This window comes from Coenobita brevimanus, chromosome 40, assembly GCF_032717465.1.
Source record: "Coenobita brevimanus isolate Jiangsu-jjx chromosome 40, ASM3271746v2, whole genome shotgun sequence".
Taxonomy (NCBI): Eukaryota; Metazoa; Arthropoda; class Malacostraca; order Decapoda; family Coenobitidae; genus Coenobita; species Coenobita brevimanus.
Window position 1 is genome coordinate 25,584,102 of NC_136993.1, and position 9,133 is coordinate 25,593,234.

Below are 9,133 nucleotides of genomic sequence, written 5' to 3' on the forward strand. Positions count from 1 at the left end.
TAAATGTACTTACTGTAGTAAGCTTGGTCATACTACGGAGAAATGTTTCTGGAGACAGCGTGATGTGAACAAAAAGGAGTCTTTAAATATTCAGTCAACTGGTCTAGTGTCACCCTTGAGAGTTCCCAGAATTCTTCAACCGAGTTAACTGAACCTACTTTGAGGGGTAAATTAAATTCTCATGATGAAGCTACTCTTTTGAGAGTAACGTGGGTGACACTCTCAAGAGTTCATGTGCTAATTTCCTGTCTGATGGTTTTGTCAGTCCTCTGGACAGTAATGACAGGAAATCAGTTAAAATATATCGTGATACAGGTGCTTGCCAATCCCTTATCCTGACCAGTGTTCTAGGCTCTAATGTTAATTCCTCTGATGAAACTGTAATCTTACAAGGTGTAGGGAATAATTACTTCTCTGTCCCTCTGTGCAGAGTGGTTTTGTTAATGGTTCCGTTATGGTTGGGTTGGTTGAGACACTCCCAATGTCAGGTGTAACTTTCTTACTTGGAAATGATATTGGTGGAAGTCAAGTGTGTCCAGCTCCTCAGTTGTCTGGTGAACCAGTGACTGCGACCCAGGATTGTGATGTCCCTGATGCGTTCTCTGCATGTGCTGTCACTAGGGCTAAGTCTAAAGTTACTGGTGACTTAGAGGATAATGATGATGATGATGTTATCCTAGCTGACACTTTTCTTGCTAATTTGGACCACTCACCAGATGAGGCAGTACCCCGTAGTGTTGATAATTTGTCTCGTCAAGAGTTGGTTGAGTTCAGGTTGCTGACCCTGAGTTGAAAAATCTAGCTAACTCTGCTTGCAGTGAGGAAGAGTCAGCTGGTGCTTCTACTTGTTATTATATAAAGTCAGGAGTACTTATGAGAAAGTGGAGACCCCCAACACCATCAGCCGACTGTGAATGGGAGGTTGTACATCAAGTTGTCATCCCTCGTGTTTGTAGGCAGGATATCATTAGAGTGGCTCATGATTCCAGTTTGGCAGGACACCTTGGAGTGAGGAAGACTGCGGCACGCATTTTGAAACACTTCTACTGGCCAGGTATCTTCAGAGATGTTTCCTGATATTGTAAGTCTTGTCACACCTGTCAAGTTGTGGGGAAGTGTAATCAGACCGAAAAGGTTGCACCTCTAGTTCCCATTCCTCCTTTTGAGCCGCCTTTCACCCGTGTGTTGGTGGATATTGTGGGCCCTCTTCCTAAGACTTCTTAAGGATTTTCTTATGTGTTGACCCTGATTGATATGGCTACTCGTTATCCTGAAGCCATTCCACTTAGAAATATCGCAGCAAAGCACATGGTTAAGGAAATGCTAGGGTTCTTCACCAAGTTTGGTCTGCCCAAGGAGGTACAGTCAGACCGGGGAAGTAATTTCATGTCAGATGTTTTCAAGCAGTCTCTGAAAGAGTCGGGCATCACCCAGATCATGTCTTCAGCTTACCATCCCCAGACCCAAGGAGCGTTGGAGAGATATCATCAAACACTCAAATCGATGCTCAGGAAATACTGTTTGGAACATCAGAAAGACTGGGATAAAGGTCTTCCATTCGTTGTATTTGCCGCAAGAGAATCTCCAAATGAATCACTGGGCTTGTCACCCTTTGAGCTACTGTTGGGCCATGAAGTAAGAGGACCCCTTAAACTACTCAAGGAATGCTGGCTGTCGGAGGAAGATGACGTCAACCTGCTGGAGTATGTGATGAAGTTCAAAGAACGGCTGTCCACTGCTTTACAGCTGGCGAGAGAGAATTTAGGAGCTGCTTAGGAGAAGATGAAGACTTGGTATGACAAGTCCAGGTTACGCCACTTTCAGCCAGGAGATCAGGTTTTGATTCTGCTACCAGTGCATGGGCAACCTCTTCAAGCCAAGTTTAGTGGTCCTTATTTCGTGGAGAAGAAACTCAGTGATGTCAACTATGTCATCACCACACCAGAATATAGAAAGAACAAGCAACTTTGTCACATCAACATGCTAAAGTTATATCACAGGCGGGACGAAAATAACCCAGTCTGCACTGTAGCTGTTCCACCCGAGTCTGCAAGTGAAGTTCTCCCATGCAGTATGAGCCTGAGTGATAGTTTGGGGAAGAATCCTGATATCATGAATGATCTCCAGACTAAGCTTTCTCATCTAGCTCCCGAGGAAAGGCAGGAGTTTTCGGCATTATTGCAGGAGTACCCGCAAGTGTTCCGTGCCACTCCAGGGAGAACCACTGTTTTGATGCATGATGTCGAGGTTGGAGACGCAAAGCCAATTAAACTGCCTCCTTACTGTGTGAACCCAGTGAAAATTCCTCTCATCCAGAAGGAGCTTGGCTACCTGTTGGACCACAAGATGATTGAGCCCTGTCAGAGCGAGTGGAGTTCTCCTGTCACTCTAGTCCCTAAGCCAGGTGGGTCACAGCGGCTTTGCATTGACTACAGACGTGTTAATCAGATAACCAAAACAGACACTTACCCTCTCCCTCGTGTGGAAGATTGCATAGACAAGATCGGAAAGGCTAGGTACATAAGTAAGTTTGATTTGTTAAAGGGATACTGGCAAGTACCTATGACTGAACGTGCTAGGGAGATCTCATGTTTTGTAACACTAGGAAAGACTTTTGCATGTTCTGTAATGCCATATGGTATGAAGAATGCACCAACCACTTTTCAGAAGCTCATGAATGTTGTAACAGAGGGTTTGGCAAGGTGTGTTGTTTATATTGATGATGTATTAATCTTCAGTGACAACTGGAAAGATCACCTATGCCATGTCAGTAAATTTCTTGAGCGTTTGGTTCAGGCTAATCTTGTAGCTAATTTATCAAAGTGTGAGTTTGGTCAAGCTAAAGTTCAGTACCTTGGGTACGTAATTGGTGATGGACACGTTGCACCACCAGGAGCTAAGGTTCAGGTTATAAGTGATCTTCCCAGACCTAAAAGTAGGAAAGAGCTACAAAGATTTTTGGAAATGGTAGGTTATTACAGGAGATTTGTTCTTAACTTTTCAATTCTTGTATCACCACTTACAGACCTACTGAAAAAGAGAGTTAAATTTGTCTGGACCGATAACTGTGAATTCTCTTTCAGTAAACTTAAACATATCCTATTAAGTCAGCCACTGCTCGCTACTCCAAATTTTGTGAAGCCTTTTAAGATGGCTGTTGACACAAGTGATACAGGAGCTGGGGCTGTTTTGCTGCAAGAGGATGATCAGGGTATTGAACATCCTGTATCTTATTACAGTAAGTTCACTCCACCTCAAAAGAACTATTCAACAATTGAGAAAGAGCTTTTGGCCTTGATTTTGGGTTTACAGCATTTTTCATTTTATTTGTGTTCTGGTATTGACCCCATAGTCATTTATACCGATCATAACCCGCTGAAATTCCTTAGTAAGTTTAAAGATAAAAATCAGAGATTGACAAGATGGAGTCTACTTCTTCAGGAGTATTCATTAGACATACAACATGTCAAGGGGAAAGAAAATGTTATTGTGATTGCTTATCTAGACTTTAGACAGATTGTTTTAGAGTAATAAATTTCCTTTGTAGATTTCTTTTTCTGTGTGGGGAGATGTTACATAGCCTATGATTTCATCATCCTTTGTATAATTATAACGTACAGTATGCTGCATGTTTGATCACGATTCGCCTCGTGGCTTGCATAGTGACCAGGCTTGCGTGTTCTACCTCACTCCTCCCTTCTCCCCTTATAGTGGAGTAAGTCGTTCTTTCTGTTGTTCAGAGCAGGATTGTCAACTTTTTGTCCCCTGTGGCTTCATTTGCGCGTCCTTCTTACAAGTTGTATCAAGCTCAGCCGGCCCCTATATAATGAGCTCAGTCTCTTCATTAATTGCCACTTAGATCTACTCCTCATTTTGCTCACATCTCTGTCCTCCCCTGTATAGTGTATTATTATTTCTGTGAGTGCTCAGGAAGTCTCCAGCCATCTTTTTTTTTTTTTTTTTTTTTTTTTATTTGACCGACTCTGGGCATGGGCTTCACAGCCTGCTTTCAAGGCCCAGTAGTCCTCCTACGTACCCCACACCTCTACATGTCACCACTTCGGCGCTAACACCCACCTTCCATACTGAATACATGCTAGGGCTGTCTCATACAGGACTGGTGTATTGGTATTAGCGGGGGTATTTTTACGACATGTCGGCGGGTCTTCTGGTAGAACAGTAAAGTCTGATTTTATGAAATTCAAATCCTTAAACTGTTCCCTGCATCAGCGGGATTTGAACCCGGGTCCGTTAGGACTGCAGGCCAACTCTCTACCGAATGAGCCACCGCCTCCCCCCTGCTGTATAATTTGACTATAAGTGTTGTTACCATTTTTCTTGTACTGTATGGCGTAGGGCGTTAATTCGTAGGCCTGGTAGGGTTTTTTGTGATTCATGTAAAGTTTTTAATGTCAGCCAGTGTGAGTAGCGTTTTGTATCTGTGATAGTATTATATCTTACTTTAACTGAGCATTATCCGGTTCTTTCATTTATCAGGGCTGACTTCGATAAATTTGTTATTGCTAAATTCGGGTTATTAGAGGCTATTGCAGTTAACCATATATGTAACCTATTTTGCCGTTACATTATCCTTATGAGTCCTGAATGTTTAGTTGTTAGTTTGAGCATTAAACTTAACTTGTAATTTTACCTAAGTCTTTTGTTTTGAACCTGGAACTTTGCGGGATAGTAGTGATTTTTAGTATTCTCACTTGAAGTGTTCATTATCTCTCTGTTCCGTAACAATATATATATATATATATATATATATATATATATATATATATATATATATATATATATATATATATATCATCAGCCATAACTAGTCTACTGCTGAACAAAGGCCTCCCCCAACCTTTTCCATGAATTCCTTGACTGAACCAATCTTTGTCACATTTTCCCTGCAAATTTCTCTATCTCATCTCTCCATCTCCTGTCTGGCCTTCTTCTGCTACGCTTATATTCTCTTGGTGTCTAGTCCGTCAGCCTCTTACTCCATCGGTTATCTCATTCTTGCTATGGCCTGCCCACCTCCATTTCTGTTATTTTATAACTTCTATAATATCTTTGACTTTAGTCAAACCAAGTTGATTTTTCCTGTCTCTTAAAGATATTCCCAAACACTGACCTTTCCATTGCTCGCTAAGAACGGATTAATTTATTTTCCATTGATTTTGTCAGTTTCCAGGTTTCACAACCATACGTCATAGCTGGAATTATACATTCGTTATGCACTTTTCGTTTCATACAAACTGGCAAATTACTTTTCATAATGTCTCTATGTTTACCGAAGGCTTTCCATCCAATTGTAATGCGTCTTTTTATTTCGCTATCTTGATCTTTTTTTAATTTTAGTATTTGTCCCAAAGAATTTCATCTCTTATTCTGATGACGCTCTTTGGTGTTTGTGGATTAAACATTACTATCATTTAACTTCGGTTCACCTTCAGCCCTACTTTCAGAGTTTCTCTGTTCAGATCATTTAACATATCTTGCAATGCCTCTGCTGTTTCTTAAATTAGGACAATGTCATCTGCAAATCTTAAATGGTTTAGCTTTTCTCCATCAATGTTCACTCCTTTGTTTTCCCAGTCTAGCTTTCTGAAAATACTTTCTAGGCATGCTGTAAATAATTTTGGTGAAATTGTATCTCCCTGACGCAAGCCCTTCTCAATCTTAATTTTTTCTGAGTCCTTATGTAATTTAACTGTAGCGGTTCCCTCTTTATATATGTTTTCGAGCAGGTTTACAATGTTCTCATTCACTCCTTGTTCTCATAATGAATTTATAATTGCTATGTGCTCCACCAAGTCGGAAGCCTTTTCGTAATCAACAAAACCTAAGCAAAGTGGTTTATTATATTCTGTAGTTTTCTCAGTTAGCTGATTCATTGTGTGTAGATGATCAATGGTCAAATACCCGCTTCGGAATCCTGCCTGTTCACGAGGTTGGTTTTCCTCCAAAATTGTTGTTATTCTGTCCGTAAGGACTTTAATGATGAGTTTGTAAATGACTGATAATAAGCTAATGGGCCGATAGTTACTAAGATCTTTTGAGTCACCTTTTTTATAGAGTAAAATAACTATTGCATTACACCATGTTTTGGGAATTTTCTTGTTTTATACAGTGGGTAAATAAGCAAGCCTATTTTGTACTTCTACCCTCATCCAACAGTAAATCTGTTACTATTCCATCTTCTCCCGAAGCCTTCCCTCTTTTCATATTTTTAAGACAAATATTTACTTCGTTTGATGTTCCCTCAGGTATTTCACTAGTGTCAACTGAAAAGTTAGCTATTGGTACTACTGTTTTTGATGCATACAGTTCTTTGTAAATTCTTCAACTCTCTTCACCATCTTATCTCTGCATTTAATTATTTCACTGTTTTTTTTCTTTCATTGATGTCACTTGTTGCTTTCCTAGTGCCATTTTGCTTTGGACCTGTTTCAGACTTCTTCCATTTTTGATGGTTTCTTTGATCTGATCCATGTTCCTCTTTCCTTTTTCTTCTCTTTGTCTTTTGTTGATAAGATTATTTAATTCTGCTCGTTCTATTTCGTCTTTCTTTGTCTTTACTTTCATTACCTTTCGTTTTTTCATAAGCTCGAGTGTCTTTTCTGAATACTTCTTGGCTTTGGTTGTATTAGGTTTTCCTACTACCTCTGCTGATTCTCTTAGCACTTTTGCTAGTCTGTCATTCAGCTCATTAATGTCACATTCAGCATTACTTAGAGCCTGAAATCTGTTCCTTATTTCCAACTGAAAGGCTGCTTTGTTTTCATTTACTATTATTGGGCATATCTTTTTGTCTTTAAACATCTTCTTTCTTTCATTTCTGAAATTGAATCTGGCTGTGCAACCCACCATCAATATTACTTTGTTCATAACTGACATTTGTGATCGTGATATTCTTATCTGCTATAATGAAGTCGATTTCATTCTTTGTTTCTCCATGTGGGGTTCTCCAGGTCCACTTTCTTCCTGTTCTTTTATGGAAGAAAGTGTTCATTATTCTCATGTTAAACATTTCAGCAAAATTTACCAGCATTTCTCCTCTTTCATTCCTTTCTCCCACTCCAAATTTTCCCATACTGTACATGCTTCTCCATTGTTCGACTTCTCAACTTTTGCATTGAAGTCTCCCATGCGTATAGTATATGTTGTCTTTTCTTCTTCTATACTCCGGGAGATATCATCATAGAATGTTTCTATTTATTCATCTGGGCTTTGAGAAGTTGGTGCATATACTTGTATGACTTTCATGGTATATTTTTTGCATAGGCTAATGACAACAAATGCTGCTCTGTCAGATACACTGCTAAATTTAACAATGTTGTCTGCAAGATTTCTGTTAATTAGAAACCCTACACCACTAACTCTTTCATTTTCTTTTCCTCTGTTGTAAAATAGGTATTTGCTGTCTTCGAGCTGAATTACTTTTTCTTCTTTTCTGCGGATCTCACTCAAACCTACAATATCGCAACTAATGTTATCCAGTTCAGTCATTAGGTTATCAAGTTTGTAATCTTCTGCAAGACTTCTTACATTGTATGCATAGATCTTCATCGATTTCAGTTTATTTAACATCCAAGAGTCTAATGTTCCAACACAGTGCCTACTTACTTTCAGTGGCACACTGCCCGTAAGCACAGGAGGCAGTGTGGTTGAACCTTTAGCAGACGATGATCCAACAGGAACGTCCGTCAAATCATTTGCAATAGAACTCATGTTTGGTTGGGAGGATTGTGGCAAATAATCTCACCTCCCTGCCACATAGTTTCTGGTTAAAGGCCTTCCCTATATCTACAAGGCCTCCCCTATATATATATATATATATATATATATATATATATATATATATATATATATATATATATATATATATATATATATATATATATATATATATATATATTGTCATCAGCCATTTCAATGTCCACTGCAAGGCCAACCTATCCCGACCGAGATGGGGACGATACAGCCTGTGTATTTCTACCCAGTGGCTTAGGCTGTCTGGTAGTGATTGTATGTAGGGTGAGAAGTCCTTGAAAGTGTGATTGTAATGTTGGGGTGGCTATGGATGTGTGTGTAGTCTGTGAACCAAGTGTAATCAGCCCTCTCAAGCCGACTGGGTGCAAGCATACTTTATAATGTGCAATACTGGTTCAACCACAGCGCCCTTTATGTCCGCCAAAGCAGTACGTGCCCAGGAGAACACTTCCAAAGTTTCTTACTCTGGCAGGGCTCGAACTCTGGTTCTCCCTTGTACGAAAAGCACATTGTACCACTGTACCACAGTGGCTCCATATATATATATATATATATATATATATATATATATATATATATATATATATATATATATATATATATATATATATATATATATATATACTGTATATATATGGAGCCTCTGTTGTACAGAGGTAAAGTATGTGTTTTCGTACAGTGAAGAACAAGGGTTCGCGCCCCGCCAGGTTAATAAACTTTGGGAGCGTTCTTCATGCCACGTACTGCATTGGCGGTCACAAGGAGTGCTGTGGTTGAACCGGTGTCGCATACTGTAAAGTGTATTTGCACCCAGTCAGCTTGCGTGGCCCAATTACACTTGGTTTGCAGACTATACACACATCCAAAGCCACTCCAACACAACAATTACACTTACAAGCACTTCTCACCCTACATACAGTCTCTACCAGACACCCTAAGCCACTTGGTAGAGATACATTGGCTGTATCGTCCCCACTTAGGTCGGAATAGGCCGGTCCAGCAGTGGACACTTAAACGCCTGATGAGGCAAGTCGGTCCTGACATTTAAGATGAGAGTGACCAGTCTCACTCATCCCTGCATGGCATTACGTGAGCAATAAACCCCAACCAACCCTTGGATATAAACCTACACAGCCTCAATCCGATTGGAGCACTGTAATAACCCATCATCATCCATTACAAGTCCACTGCTAAACAAGGGCCTCCCCCAGCCTTCTCCACAAATTCCTTAACTGAGCCAATCTTTGCCACGTTTTCCCTGCCAATTTTACTCTATCATCTCTCCACCTCCTGTCTGGCCTTTTTCTGCTATGCTCACAGTCTCTTGGTGTCCAGTCAGTCAGCCTCTTGCTCCATCGGT

At 40.1% G+C, this 9,133-nt stretch overlaps 1 protein-coding gene across 1 annotated transcript in view; it reads left to right on the plus strand.

The window, feature by feature from the left end:
• LOC145397204 (glutamate receptor ionotropic, kainate 4-like) overlaps positions 1-9,133 on the plus strand; it is a 156,489-nt gene that overhangs the window by 124,067 nt on the left and 23,289 nt on the right. The gene's annotated exons all lie outside the window — the stretch shown is intronic.